Genomic DNA, 15620 nt, shown 5'->3' with positions numbered 1-15620 from the left:
TGGTTGAGCATCATCCTGTGCACTGAAAGGTCGCTGGTTTGATTCCCAGCAAGGGCACATGACCAAGTTTCAGGTTTGGTCCCCTATTGTTCTCTCTCTCTCTCTCTCTGTCTCTCTCTCTCTCTCCCCCTCTCTCTCTCTCTTCTCTCTCTCTCTTCTCTCTCTAAAATAAATAAAGACATATATATATTAATGTACAGGGAGGCACTGTAAATATTTGTATTTTCTGGAATCAGAATGGCAGGATTTGAACCCCAGACCCGCCACTTACTAGCTCTGTGTCTTTGGACAAATTAACTAACCTCTCTGGCCCTCTTTTATATATTCCTTTGATATTAATGAGGTGTCTGAGTTCTCTTTGCCCTTCCCTCTGGAGCAAAGTGAGCAAGCGAGAGAGGTAGACAGAGGTACGAGAAGTCTGAGGTCAGAGAAATAGCCAGCAGCTAGGCTCTGGAGCCTGCAGCGACGTCCTAAGTCCCGCAGGGCGAGTGGTAGGCCACGGCCAAGTAACTTCTCCGGGAAACGAAAGTCACGGCCCAAGAATCAGACCGATTCTCACACAGCTAGGATAAAACCTCTTTAAACTAGTTGCTATTGTCCAGCTCCTTGGAAGTTTTCATGTTGAAAAAAATAAAAACCCCGCCCGGCTGGTGTGGCTCAGTGGTTGAGCGTCATGAACCAGGAGGTTGACTGATAAACCAGGAGGTCAGGGTTTGATTCCCCGTCAGGGCACATGCCAGTGTGGGGTGTGCAGGAGGCAGCCGAGCAATGATTCTCTCGAGCAATGATTCTCTCTCATCAATGTTTCTATCTCTCTCTTCCTCTCCCTTTCCCTCTGAAATCAATAAAAATATTTAAAAAAGAAAAAAAGAACCCCCTCCCCAAACTTACATTCATTCCAAAACAATAAATAATTGATGATAAGATAAATGAGTTGTAGCTTAATGGGAGAAAAAAAACACACCTAACACTAGTGTTTCTAAAGTACATGAAATTCGAAGGGACAGGTGCAGAGGGCTGCCTTCAGCTGTGAAAATGCATTAGAAGCACATTCAATTTTTGTGAATTTCAAGTGTGAGGGAGAAAACACTTTCCCTCTTTACCCTGCTAGCTTCTGGGTACTTCGAGTTAAACTGGCAAAGGCCGAATTGACTGAGAAAAAAAGGTTTATTCGTATGCCTATGGAAGCCAACAAAATAAGTAGCTGCCTCTTTAAATGGTTAATATTAGAGGCTTACAGACCTAACTTTGTAGGGACATGAGAGGGAGGAAAAAGACTACGGGAAGAACAAATTCTTTCTTTAGGAAAGACGGATGGGATTTCACAAGAACAAATGGGAGATAAGTGTTTGTGATAATGTTTGTTTATGCAGGTGCGGTGGTCTTTCCGGCTGCTTGGGGACCATAAAACTCCCCTGCACAGGGGGTTATATGGGTTACTCTTTGAGTCCTTACTGGGAGTAAAAGCCACCCAGAAGAGGAGATTTATGGCAGCCTCAGTTCCCAGGAGTTGCTGCTTCTAGTCAGATAAGGGAAGCTCTGAGGAGGCTTCTTTCTACATCCGTTGAATTTCAAGTGTCTTCAGCTTAAAATCATCTTCCAACTCTGGGTCCCCGAGGGTAGTATGACCTAGAAATATTAAGTCTTGCTGAGAAGGCTAAAAAGGGGTAATTCCAATGTAACCCTGATATTTGGGGCTAGTGATCTGAATCCAAGCCAGCAAGCTCAGTGTACATTCCTGATAACCTATAATTAAGTCCCTATCTCCTTCCCAGATACTGGTCTTGCAGAACCTGTTACTGTGAACAGTGCACTGCCCCGGAGGGAGGGTTATTAACACTAGCGCCAGGCCAGACCATCAGATATGGCCTGGAGACCCCCAACACCTGGGGGCCTTCTTGCAAGGCCCGAGAAAAGGACCGGAAGCATAATCCATGTTTGTGGGACAAAGACCACAGGGAGGGAGATATACAGGAAAGCCCCATGCGTGTTCCTTCACTCAGATTTGGAAGGCTGTTCCCTGAGTCCGCCAGCGTATTAAACAGTGTCCCTCCTTTTTCTCTCAGAAGCGTCCTTGGTTTTCTTTGGTCTTCTGCAACATTGCTGTATAAACAAGTGACTTGTAAATTGTTATCTTCAATGGCAGTGCTTCTTTCACTGGCAAACTATAATTCCCTTCATTCTCAGTGTCAGGAGCATAATCATTATTTAAAGAATCTGAAATTCAATGAGTGATTTCAGCATTTATTACATTGCTATTCTAATATTTAATATTACTATAATTAAAAACATTTTTATGAATACTGTAAAAATATTATTCAAGTGATATGGCTAAAACTAGGCTTGAAAAATGCAGCGATAAATCAAAAAGTTCAGAACAAAGGTCATATTGTAGGCGGTGGGAACAAGCACCAGGTGTCTGTCTGGTGGGGTCAGACCAGACCGGGTTCAGCAATCCCAGTAATTGGGTTCTGGGTAGGAAGGAATTCAGAGCCAAGACGCAAACTGGAAGAGAACATTTATTGGGTAAATCATAGAGGTAGAGAAAGTAATTCCTAGAAGAAATGGGCTTAGGAAACAAGTTATAGAGGTAAAGGAAGGGAGCTTGGGAGTGAGGAAGCTAATGGTATGGTGTGGGGGTTGGGGAGGGGAGGGAAAAGCAAAGGGAGAGGGAAGGGAAAGGCAGGGGCGTGCTCCCTGTGGGAAGGACACTGGATCCTCCTACCTAAGGGTGGAGATTTTAGGGCAGGTCCCAGGGGAAGATCTCAATAGACTATCCAGCAGTTTTTCAGGTGTTTCCTTTCGGGGTCTAGGTCTCCACTGATTGGTTGGCCCGCACCAGGGCAGGGGGTCATTATTCAATGCAGCTGGTCCTGAGGTCAGCCATGGCTGGTTTTATTGATCTTCTGGGCCTGTAGCTGAAATACAACTGAGGCTTAGATGTTATCTCTAGGGAGGAAGGGTCTAGGGCAGCCTTGGGCAAACTACGCGGGCCGGATCCGGCTGTTCTATCCGGTTCTCTTGCGCTCCCCTCCGCTCCTTTACTTTGAATTTATATTAGTTCACACAAACACTCCATCCATGCTTTTGTTCAGGCCCTCCGGTCCAGTTTAAGAACCCATTGTGGCCCTCAAGTCAAAAAGTTTGCCCACCCCTGGTCTAGGGGTCCAAACCGAATGACCAGTGATATGCTAGGGGAGGAAAGGTCACCCTGGGGGCAAGGCCCCACCCGACATTTTGTCCTTTGCTGGGCACCCAGGGCTTTCGACCCAGATGAACTGTATCTGGCCCATCATCCTCCCTCTGCTAAAGTCTGTCTAACTGCTCACCATGGTTAGATATGATAAAAATGGTATAAATAAGGGCCAACCAACCACATTAAGACTGTGCTATTAATCTAGGAGACAGCCCTAAGAGAAAATTTTTAAATAATGCTTAAAAAATCAATAGCAACTTTAAAGTAAAATTGTGCTCTATTCAATAGTTATGGATTTTTGTACTCCAGGAATGCGGCCCTTATACTCTTTATTTGTTCAATGGGAAAATGAATCTTGAATTATACAAGATCTCTAAAAACTTGTTCTTAAGTAAAATATAGCCCTCTGTATAATGGGGTGGATGAAAGCTAGACACCATTTAGTTCACAATAATCAAATTGCAATTCAATGGCAATTGTTTGTGTAGAAGAGCTAGAATGTGTAAATAGCTCAAATAGTGGCAATTCATCCTGAAATATTATGGTAACTATAAGGTAATCTAGCCTTAAAAACTAAGGCAAGATTAGAGATGAGAAGTCTATGGACTCTGCTTGTCCATGGGAATAACTCTATGAAATAATGTTGATTGAAAACAATTAGAATTCAAAATAGTACACACAGTTATCATAGCTATGGAAAAAAATCTAAACTTGTCTACTGACATAAGATGGAGACTTAATTTAAACTGATGTAAATCATGCTCATATTCATTGGATCCCTCATTTTCTCCAGAGTTGTTATGTGAAGAATAAAAGCAAATTGGAGTGGCTGGCAGGTTTGGGAGGAGAAAGAAGAGGAGGATGAGTTGGTGGAACACAGGGTATTTTTAGGGCAGTGACACTGCTCTGCATGATATTGTATTGGTGGATATGTGTCATTATACACTTGTCAAAGCCTATGGGCTTCACAACACAAAGAATGAACCCTAATGTAAACTATGGACTTTAGTTGATAATAATGTCTCAGTATTGGCTCATCAATGAAAACAAATGCACCACACTAACGCATGATAGCAGTAATAAAGGGAATGGGGTGAGGGTGGGAGTAAGAAGGTATATGGGAACTCTACTTTCCAGTTAATTTTTATGGAAACCTAAAACTGCTAAAATATTAAGAGTCTATTAATTAAAGAAAAAAAGCAAATTGGTGGAAGAGGAGATTGCTGCACAATATATTCTTGGGGAAACATTGAATCATTCAACACAAATCAGGCTAAAACAGGCTTTTAACTCCTTGTTTATTTAGCATGAAGGTACATTATTATTATTATTATTATTATTTTTATACTAGGGGCCCAGTGCACGAAACTTGTGCTGGGGGGGCGGGGTCCCTCAGCCCAGCCTGCCCCCTCTTACAGACTGGGAGCCCTCAGGGGATGTCCTACTGACGGCTTAGGTCCGCTCCTCCACAGGGAGCGGGCCTAATCCGTAGTCTGGCCTCCTTCTGTGGGAAGTGACCAGACTGATCAGAGGAAGGCGCCAGCCCCATCACCCTGCTGCTGCAGCCATTGCCAGCCACTGCAGCCATCAAGGTGTTTTCATCAACACGGACTCCAGTCCCTTCACCATGAAAAAATGACAACTTTTTTTAGGCATTTTCAGAATGTGTCTTTCATAGGATATGACATTTCTTTCTTTCTTTCTTTTTTATCCTCACCTGAGGATATGTTTCCATTGATTTTTAGAGAGTGTGGAAGAGAGAGGGAGAGACAGAGAGAAACATCAGTGTGAGAGGGACACTTTGATTGGTTGCCTCCTGCATGAGCCCTGACCTGGGTCCCAGCCAGGGAGGAGCCTGTAACCTAGGTACATGCCCTTGATCAGAATCAAACCCGGACCCTGCGGTTGGCAGGCTGAGGCATTATCCACTGAGCCAAACCGGCTAGGGCAGGATATGACATTTCTTAGCCCCCCCAGCAGCAGACCTTCATATTTTCCTCCAGGAGTGTGGTGGGAAAACCCTAGATCACCTTCTTGGATTCCTTATTACCCAAGTTACCAAGAACACTGCAAGTGGCGGCGTATAGGAAGCTTAGCCAATGAGCGGTCAGAAAGTTGTTCACGCTCAAACTGGTTCCAGGGGTCCTCAAACTACGGCCCGCGGGCCACATGCGGCCCGCCAAGGACATTTATCCAGCCCTCCAGGTGCCGCTGCCTGTCCTGCTTAGCAGCCGACTCGTCCCAGGCCCACAGTGCGCATAGGAATTTGTTCATAGTTTTTTTTAAAACTATAGTTCGGCCCTCCAATGGTCTGAGGAACAGTGAACTGGCCCCCTGTTTAAAAAGTTTGAGGACCCCTGGTTGGCTCAGTGGATAGAGCGTTGGCCTGCAGACTGACGGGTCACAGGTTTGATTCCTGTTAAGGGCATGTACCTTGGTTGGGGGCACAACCCCAGTGGGGAGTGTGCACGAGGCAGCTGATTGATGTTTCTCTCTCATCGATGTTTCTGAATATCTATCCCTCTCCCCTCTTCTCTGTAAAAAATCAATAAGATATATTTTTAAAAAAAGAAGAAAAGAGAAGGTGTTTCCTCTGCAGCTTATGTGCAGAGGACCCCTTGCGTTGTGTCCGCCGGGCTGGGGGCGTGGACCCAGGCCACTTGGCGCCCACGCACGCACAAGCGGCCGCAGGTTGGGAACATCTGCCTCGTTGCCATGGCAATGCAGTGGATGTTCCCGCCCCTCCCCCAGCTGCTTGGCGCCTGCACCTGTAGGCCCAGAGTGGCCGGGGGTATTCTGGGACCCTGGCTGCTCAGGGCCTACACACAGACCTACAGGCTAGGAGCGGTCTCGGTCCTGAGGATGTTCCTGGGATCCAGGCTGCTCGGTGCCTGCATATACAAATTAACCCGCCATCTTTGTTGGATTAATTTGCATATCCACTCCCGATTGGCTGGTGGGCATCGAGGAGGTACAGTCAATTTGAATCTTTCTCTTTTGTTAGTGTAGACTAGAGTCCAATCGCCCCAAGGAGGTAGGCCCTGCCCACCTGGCTGGGGCTCCTAGATGGATCAACCCCCCCATCTCCCCCCCCACCTCCCCACCCCATGCAGAGGGAGGCTGTGCCCACCCACCACAGCACCGGTCGGTGGCCTGGGTTTCCCTCTGCAGGGCGATCATGGGGCAATGACTGGGCACCCGACCAATTGCATTGCACCCGCCTTGGCTGGCCCGGCACCAGTGGGTATTAGAGCATGGTCGTCTGGACGGTTGTTCTGCTGTTTGGTCATTTGGTTGATTTGTATATTATGCTTTTATTATTATAGACTAGAGGCCCGTCTAAAAGTTGTGCACTGGAGGGGGTGTGTCCCTCAGTCCAGCCTGCACCCTCTCCAATCTGGGTCCCTTCAGGGGCAGTCAGACATCCCTCTCATAATCCAGGACTGCTGGCTCCCAACCATTCGCCTTCCTGCCAGCCTGATCACCCCCTAACCACTCCCCTGCCAGCCTGATTGATGCCTAACTGCTCCCCTCCTGGCCCGATTGCCCCCAATGCCCTCCCCTGCTGGCCTGGTCTCCCCCAACTGCCCTACCCTGCTGGCCTTGTCTCCCCCAACTGCCCTCCCCTGAAGGCTTGGTCGCCCCCAACTGCCCTCCCCTGCTGGCCATCTTGTGGTGGCCATCTTGTGACCACATGGGGGTGGACATCTTGTGCACAGGCATGACAGTCAATTCACATATTATCTCTTTATTATATAGGATTTTAGTACTCACCCGAGAACATTTTTTCCATTGATTTCTAGAGAGAGGTGGGGGGTAGGGGGGTAAGGGGGGAGAGAGAAACATCGATGTGAGAGAGACACATCGATTGGTTGTCTCCAGCACACACCCCTACCAGGGCTGCAACCAAGGTATGTGCCCTTGACCAGGAATCAAACCCGGGACCCTTTGGTCCTGGGGCTGACGCTCTAACCACTGAGCAACTGGCCAGGGCTAAAGGTTTATTATTTATTTTGCAAGGACATAAAGATTAAGAACCAAATGAGAGCAATAAAATGTCTCACACCCATTGCCAAAATAAACTTTCTTATTTGGTTGACTTTCATGAACTTTAAACCAATCTGCTCAGAGGAATACATTTTACCCTTTATAGGAAAAGTTCCAAATTTCCCTCAGTTTATTTAGTCAGTAAACACTGTATCTTAGCAGTTCTCACTATAGGATTCATCACAACAACAAACATATATGAAGGTGTTTAACAAAGTGTCTTATTGTTAGTATCTCGTTCGTCCGAAATCATCCCTTGAACTTCTTCAGAACACACCGCTTTTGCTCAGACAGAGGGCCAGGTCTTTTAACTCCCTCTGCGGTGGAAATGTGATGACCCAGGAGAATTCCAGCTCACTCCCCACAGCCACACCCCACTCTCTTCCACCCCTGGGGCCACTTACCTTCTTCTTCATGCCACTCACCAGCTTCTCTGCGTTGAATCCTGGGCATAAATTCAGGTCTATAAAAACATGTCTTTATTCCCTATAACTCAGCTTGCTTTCTGACCTTGAGCCAGTGGAAAAACAACCTCACACCTTTCCGGGGATCCAGGAGCCTCCCAAGAGACAAGATGTTGAGTGGTGGGGCTGGAGGGTGGGGCGGGGAAGAGGTTACTGCTAAGACATGTTATCTCTCTCGAACTGTTCCTGGCAGGTCCTCTAGCTTTCTGCTGCTCTTCTGCTGTGACTGGAACGTAGGAGTCTCTGGCAGGGCTGCCTTTGATCTTATCTGCTTAGACACGGCTGTTTTCTCTCTGGGATTTTCTGTCCTTAGCAGTGATCTGTCCTTAGCACAGATCTCTTCTGCTCCTGGAATCTATGATCTCTCATTTTCCCCTCCTTTTACTCCCATCCATGGAAAATTCTTTCCAGTTTGGAACAACACAGTTTTCTTTCTTTAATGACCTTCGCAATGGCCCACCCCTAGTTTTCCCTAAGAGCGTAAGCTTTTCAATCAAAGAACAAAATTGCTTGAAACTGTATCTGTCTTCTCCTTTGCTCCATCCCTCCCTCAAAACAATGAGGACAGAGCCTGCTGGGATGGAAAAAGAGAAAAGGGCCCTACAGAGAGAAAAAGGCAGAACTTCACATATCAAATATTATCTGGCCATATATTTAATTTGTGTGTAGGCCTGATCTCCCATATAGTTAAAGCTACCTGATACCTGTGAAGGAAGAAGTGTGTCCCTGACAATTTCTAGTTGTTCTCCCTTAAGCCTTGGCCAGCTTGAGGAAGCTTTGGAGTTATCCCTTGGGTTCATGATGGTCATATCCCTGCTGCTAAATCATAAGACTTCTTTTGCTAGTCACTGCCAACTATTTCACTTTTGGTCAGCTAAGGAACATTGGATATCTTTGAACACCGTTCACCAGAACGGATGGAATTTTAAGTTTTTTGTCAAATGGAAAGATTTTGATCCAAATCATTCAAGAGGGTGGTGAATATAAATGATCATATTATTATGATGGGGAAAGGGAAGGGGGTACAAATCTTAATACATTGCGTCTCCTACCCCGAAATGCCACAGCGCTTATCCAAAATTCTGACATCCAACACTCCTTTAAGCAGAGGCACTGAAGGCCTATCTCAAAATGTAAGCGTGCTATTTAGTGATGCTCTGAGGTGGCCTCAGTAGTTACGCAGCAGGGTGCAAACCCGGAAGGAATGAGACACAGGACAGGTCGGTTTTGATGGAAGAAAGTGGAGACTGGGAAAGGAAAAGGCCTTAGTCTCCCATGGGAGATTGGAATCAGGAGTGGAATATGAAGGGTCTCAGAAACCAACCCAAAAGTTTATAATTTTGTATAGTATAGGTAGGCCCTGCTTTTGTGGGAAGGGGGTGGTGTGAGTCTGTCCACTTGCTTTTTAGAGAGTTGTCTATGATAGCTTTATACATTCTCCACTCAGTAATGTAAGGAGCCTGCAGCTGCAGTATTTAGCTCCCCAGGATTCCGCTGTGTGGACTGCAGTTCCAGGGCCGAGGCTCACCATTAGGAGGCGCCATGCTGGTAAAGGAGGGAGAATAAACTCTTTGTACCAACTGCCCAGTCTTCCTCTAATGTTTCAACCAACCAGGGCTGGAGGTGTTCTTCACAGATCCCCACCCCACCCCACCCTACCCCACCCCGCCCCACCCCCGCAGCCCTAAACCTTGTCAAGGCCATTAACTGTTCTTTTCTAAACTTTTCTATTTCTCTAGCATTTCCTCTCTATAGAAAGGGCCACACCTCACAGCTGGACTCAGACAAGCTATTTTAGTGCTCAGCCTTCTATTGCCCACTGGGAATGGAGAATGGGGTAGAGTTATCACCTTTTCCTCTTTAATTCCCACTTAAACAGGTCCAAGGTGTGCCCTGATCCCCAAATGGGCTGAAAACCACCTAAGGAGGCCCCGCTGGGACGTCTCACAACAGGGTGAGCTGGTACTCTTCTGTCTTTGCACCTTTTTAAAGCAAGGAAGGCAAATACCCTTATTCAAACCCCATGTACCTTAACCTGAGTTAACCTGAGTTCAATTCTGAAGATGCATGCTGACTTGGGCGGCAACTGTCCTGTATAAAGCGGGAGTACACTGAGCTCAGCTGAGATGCTAAGACTAGAGGCTGAACAATCTGGTGAGAGGGAGTCCAGGCCTGTGCCCAGCACCGTCTGCCACCTTGGAGCCACCCAGCCAGTATTTATCATATTGAAATGAAATTGCATTTAGTCCACGTTTATGGAATTTGTGTCTACATTACCGAGCCTTTCAATATCCCTGAATAACTCTCAGGCTGCAAAACAGTAAATGAATTGTATTAATTGACTCATAAGACTCCAATTCTTTGTCTTTGCTTTTCTTTGTTGCTCTCCATACTCCAACCCCCAAGCATTAAGGAGTGCATAGTGCAGAGGAGAAAAAAGTAAAGGGAACGGCTCCTTTTTATTGTCATTCCAGACACTCATGTGCTTTTATGGAATAAGTATTTTGTACCAGGACTGGACAACATAGCAGATTCCTTATGAGAGAAGATGAAAGGAATGACAGCGCTGGCCAGGGCAGGAATACCAAAGGTTCTCTCTTCCCTCCGGTCAGCTGCTCAGCTCCTCGGAGCAAAACACCCCTCTGTCTGGGATGTGTGCTAGACTTGACCCTGCTGTGGCTTTTCCTCCAGACAGTGTCAGCCAAGTGCTTTGATATTATCCTTGTTTAGACTCAGCAAAATCCAATAGGACCTCTTAGATTGCTGCCATTGTTTTGGAACTTTCTTGGCTTCAGAGATAGTTTATGACTTGCTTATTAATTGCAGCATACTAAGCTATTTAAAAAATATTTTTTATTGATTTCAGAGGAAGGGAGAGGGAGAGAGAGAGAGAAACATCAATGATGAGAGAGAATCATTGATTGGCTGCCTCCTGCACACCCCCTACTGGGGATTGAGCCCAAAACCCAGGCAGGTGCCCTGACCAGGAATCGAAACCTGACCTCCTGGCATACAGGACAACACTCAATCCACTGACCCCCACTGGCCGGGTAACACAGGTGTTTTTAATTTAAAATTAATTATGTAGTTTATAATATTATTTCTATTTTATTTCTATTCTAAATAAATATAAGTATTAAATAAATATAAGTATACTTATATACTATATATTAAATATATTACATTTATTTGATTGGAAATTCCTTTAGTAAATAAAACAACCTGTGCTGTGATGGCTCAGTAAATACCATTTGGTTAGCCAGATGAATTCTAGCCATTTACCTTTAGAGGCAAGAGTGTTTTGCTGTCAAGGCTTTAGTTTAGCTTATTACATTTCCTCATTTTGCCTTTGCAAAAAGTTATTCTACACGTCACCTACTGCTTTGTAACAAACTACCTTGCAGCTCAGTTCTTGTGGGTCTGGAATCTAGGTGCAGCCCAGGCCGTGCTTTCAGCTCCTTGCTGGCTGTTGGCCAGAGGCTTCCCTCAGTCCTTTGGCATGTGGCCCTCTCCATAGGCCAGCTCCCAGCATGGAAGCAGCCTCCCTCAGCATGAGTAAGAGAGTGAGCAAAAGAGCTAGACAGAAGGCATGGTCTTTTTGCAACCTAACCTTGGCATTGACTTCCCATCCCTTTTGTCGTAGGGGCTAGCCACCAAGGAGAGGGGATTCCACAAGAGCATGAATGTCAGATGGTGGGGTCATGGGGGCCATCTTAGATGCTGCCTACCACAGCTATCTAGACACAAGCAACTGTTGTATTTGTTATCAAAATTAGCATGACCTAGATGTGACAACAGATAAACAAACAAAGAAAAATAGGTAAATTGGACTTAATCAAATTAAGAGGTTTATGTATCAAGGGATACTCTCAAGAAAGTGAAAAGACAACTCATAAAATGGGAGAAGAAAAATTGCAAACCATATATGTGATAGGGTCTAGTATCCAGAATACATAAAGAACTCTTACAACTCAATAATAAAAAAGACAAATAACCCAATTTAAAAATAGGCAAAGGATTTAAATAGACATTTCTCTAAAGAAATGAAAAGATGTTCAACATCATTAATCTTTAGAAAAATACAAATGAAAATCACAATGAGTACCACTCCGTATACACTCTATTTTTTTAAAATAAAAGTAACACCATGGCTGGTGAGGCTCAGTTGGTTGGAGCATTGTCCTGTACACCAAAAGGTGGTGGGTTTGATTCCTGGTCAGGGCACTGACTCAGGTTGCAGGTTTGATCCTCAGTCTGGGTGTATGCGGAAGGCAACTGATTGATGTTTCTCTCTCACACTGATCTCTCTCTCTCTAAAAATTGATAAAAATGTTTAACAATAAAAATAACAAGGGTTAGCAAGAATATGGAAAAATTGGAATCCTCGTGTACTTACTGGTGTAAAATGGTACAACACTGGGGAAAGAGTTTGGCAGTTCCTCAAAAAAGTTAAATATAGTATTACTATGTGACCCAGCAATGCCATTCTTAGATATATACCCAAGAAAAATGAAACTATACATTCACAACAAAACTTGTACATGAATGTTCCTAGCTGCATTATTCATAATAGCCAAAAAGTGGAAATAGGAGAAACCAAGATGGCGGCATAGGTAAGCACCTAAACTGCTGCCTCGCACAACAATTTCAAAACTACAACTAAAAGACAGAACGGACACCATCCAGAACCACAGGAAAGCTGGCTGAGTGAAAATTCTACAACTAGAAGGAGAAAAGCTCACAGAGAATTGGAGGTACGGCAAAGGGTCTTTGTGCGGGCAGAGAGGAAGGGCGGCTGAGAGCCTGGCTGACTGGGCGGCTGAGAGCCTGGCTGACTTTCTCTGGCGGAAGGGGGAAGGAAGCCCCCGACCGCACTGAACCCCAGTTCTGACTGCACTGAACCCCAGTTCCAGGCGAGCCCCTGGGGACCCACGCTCTTGTGGGGGGAGTCTGGACTCTCGGGCGGAGACTCCGGAGCCGGGGAAGGCGGAGGACTGAAAGCGCGCGCGCGCACGCCAGTGCGCACAAAGGCTGCGGAGGTTGCCACAGGCTTTCCCTAGTGGAAGGGAGTCAGGTTCCTGACTGCACTGAACCCCAGTTCCAGGTGAGCCCCTGGGGACCCACGCTCTTGTGGGGAGGGTCTGGACTCTTGGGCAGAGACTCAGGAGCCAGGGAAGGTGGAGGTCTGAAGGCGCGCACGTGCGCGCAAGGGTAAGGCTGACAGGAAGCCAAGACTGAGACTCCACCCCATCCAAGCTGAGCACAGAGGCTATTGCAATTTGGCAAGTCTAATCCTATAAGGCTGTCTCCAGCACCGAACTTCTCCCAGCATAGACACAGCTGATCCTTACAGCCAACTGGCCTGGAGGTCAATTCTTCCCAGTGATACCAACAACAATCAAGACTTAATTACAACAAGGCTGTACACACAGTCCACAAAGGGGTGCACCAAGAGTGTCCACCTCAGGTTAACTGGGGAGGCCGACCCACTAGGCCACATTGGAAACCTAGCACACAAATCTACCTTACCAACTCAGGGAAGCAGTGAAAATGCGGCGTCAAAGAATCAGATCACAAACGAAAGAAATGGAGGAAAACAAACGACTGGATATAGAATTCAAAACCACGGTTATAAGGCTTTTTAAGAATATCCTAGAAAAGGCCGATAAATATAACGAGACCCTCGAAGATATGAAAAAGGACCAACTAGAAATTAAACATACATTGACTGAAATAAAAAATATTATACAGAGACCCAAAAACAGACAAGAGGAACACAAAAATCAAGTCAAAGATTTGAAATACCAAGAAGCAAAAAACACTCAACCAAAAAAGCAAAAAGCAAAAAGAATAAAAAAATTTGAAGATTGTGTAAGAAGCCTCTGGGACAACTTCAAGTGTACCAATATCAGAATTATGGGGGTGCCAGAAGAAGAGAGAGAGCAAGATACTGAAAACCTATTTGAAGAAATAATGACCGAAAACTTCCCCCACCTGGTGAAAGAAATAGACTTACAAGTCCAGGAAGTGCACAGAACCCCAAACAAAAGGAATCCAAAGAGGACCACACCAAGACACATTATAATTAAAATGCCAAGAGCAAAAGACAAAGAGAGAATATTAAAAGCAGCAAGAGAAAAACAGTTAATTACCTACAAGGGAGCACCCATACGACTGTCAGCTGATTTCTCAACAGAAACTATGCAGGCCAGACGGGAGTGGCAAGAAATTTTCAATGTGATGAATAGCAAGAACCTACAACCAAGATTACTCTACCCAGCAAAGCTATCATTCAGAATTGAAGGGAAGATAAAGAGCTTCACAGATAAGAAAAAGCTAAAGGAGTTCATCACCACCAAACCAGTATTATATGAAATGCTGAAAGGTATTCTTAAAGAAGAGGAAGAAGAAAAAAGTAAAGATAAAAATTATGAACAACAAATACATATCTATCAACAAGTGAACCTAAAAATCAAGTGAATTAAAAACCTGAGGAACAGAATAATCTGGTGAATATAATAGAATCAGGGGCATAGAAAGGGAGTGGACTGATAATTCTCAGGGGGAAAGGGGTATGGGGGCGTTTATGAAGTGACTGGACAAAAATCATACACCCATGGATGAGGACAGTGGGGGGAGGTAAGGGCAGAAGGTGGGATGGGAACTGGGTGGAGGGGAGCTATGGGGGGAAAAAGGAGAAATAATTGTAATAATGTGAATAAAGATTTATTAAAAAATAAAATAAAAAAGTGGAAATAATGCAAATGTCTATCAATTGATGAATGGAAGAACAGAAGATGTGATATTTCCATGCAATGGAATATTATTCAGCCATAAAAAATGAATTACTATTACATGCTACAATATGGGTGGACCTTGAAAACATTATGCTAAGTGAAAAAAAAACCTGACACAAAAGGCCACATATAATATGCCTTCATTTATATGAAATGTCCAGAATAGGTAAAATCCATAAAGACATGAAATAGATTAATGTTTACTAGTAGCTTAGGGGGATAGGGGATATAGACTGACTATTAATAGATATGAAGACTCTCTGTGGGGGTGGGTGATAGAAATGTTCTGGAATTATATAGTGTGCTGGTTATAACTCTGAATATACTAAAAACCACTGAACTGTACCCTTTAAAATGATGAATTTTATATGTAAACTAGAGGCCCGGTGCACGAAATTCATGCATGGGGGTGTGTGTGTCCCTCAGCCCAGCCTGCACCCTCTCCAATCTGGGACCCCTCGAGGGATATCCGACTGCCTGTTTAGGCCCGATCCCGGACTGCTGGATCCCAACTGCTCGCCTGACTGCCTTCCTGATTGCCCCTAACCTCTTCTGCCTGCCAGCCTGATCACCCCCTAACCACTCCCCTGCCAGCCTGACTGATGCCTAACTGCTCCCCTGCCAGCCTGTTTTCCCTTAACTGCCCTCCCCTGCAGGCCTGGTCACCCCTAACTGCCCACCCCTGCAGGCCTTGTCCCCCCAACTGCCCTCCCCTGCAGGCCTGGTCCCCCCCAACTGCTCTTCCCTGCAGGCCTGGGTCCCTCCCAACTGCCCTCTCCTGCTGGCCTGATCGCCCACAACTGCCCTCCCTTGCAGGCCTGGTCCCTCCCAACTGCCCTCCCCTGCTGACCATCTTGTGGTGGCCATCTTGTGTCCACATGGGGGCAGGATCTTTGACCACATGGGGGCAACCATCTTGTGTGTTGGAGTGATGGTCAATCTGCATATTACTCTTTTATTAGATAGGATAGAGGCCTGGTGCACGGGTGGGGGACAGCTGGTTTGCCCTGAAGGGTGTCCCAGATCAGGGTGGGGGTTCCCTTGGGGCGTGGGGTGGCCTGGGCGAGGGGCCTGTGGTGATTTGCAGGCCAACCACGCCCCCTGGCAACCCAAGTG

This window comes from Plecotus auritus, assembly GCF_963455305.1.
Source record: "Plecotus auritus genome assembly, chromosome: 1".
Taxonomy (NCBI): domain Eukaryota; kingdom Metazoa; phylum Chordata; class Mammalia; order Chiroptera; family Vespertilionidae; genus Plecotus; species Plecotus auritus.
The sequence above is the reverse complement of the archived record's forward strand: the minus strand, read 5'-3'. Positions refer to the sequence as shown.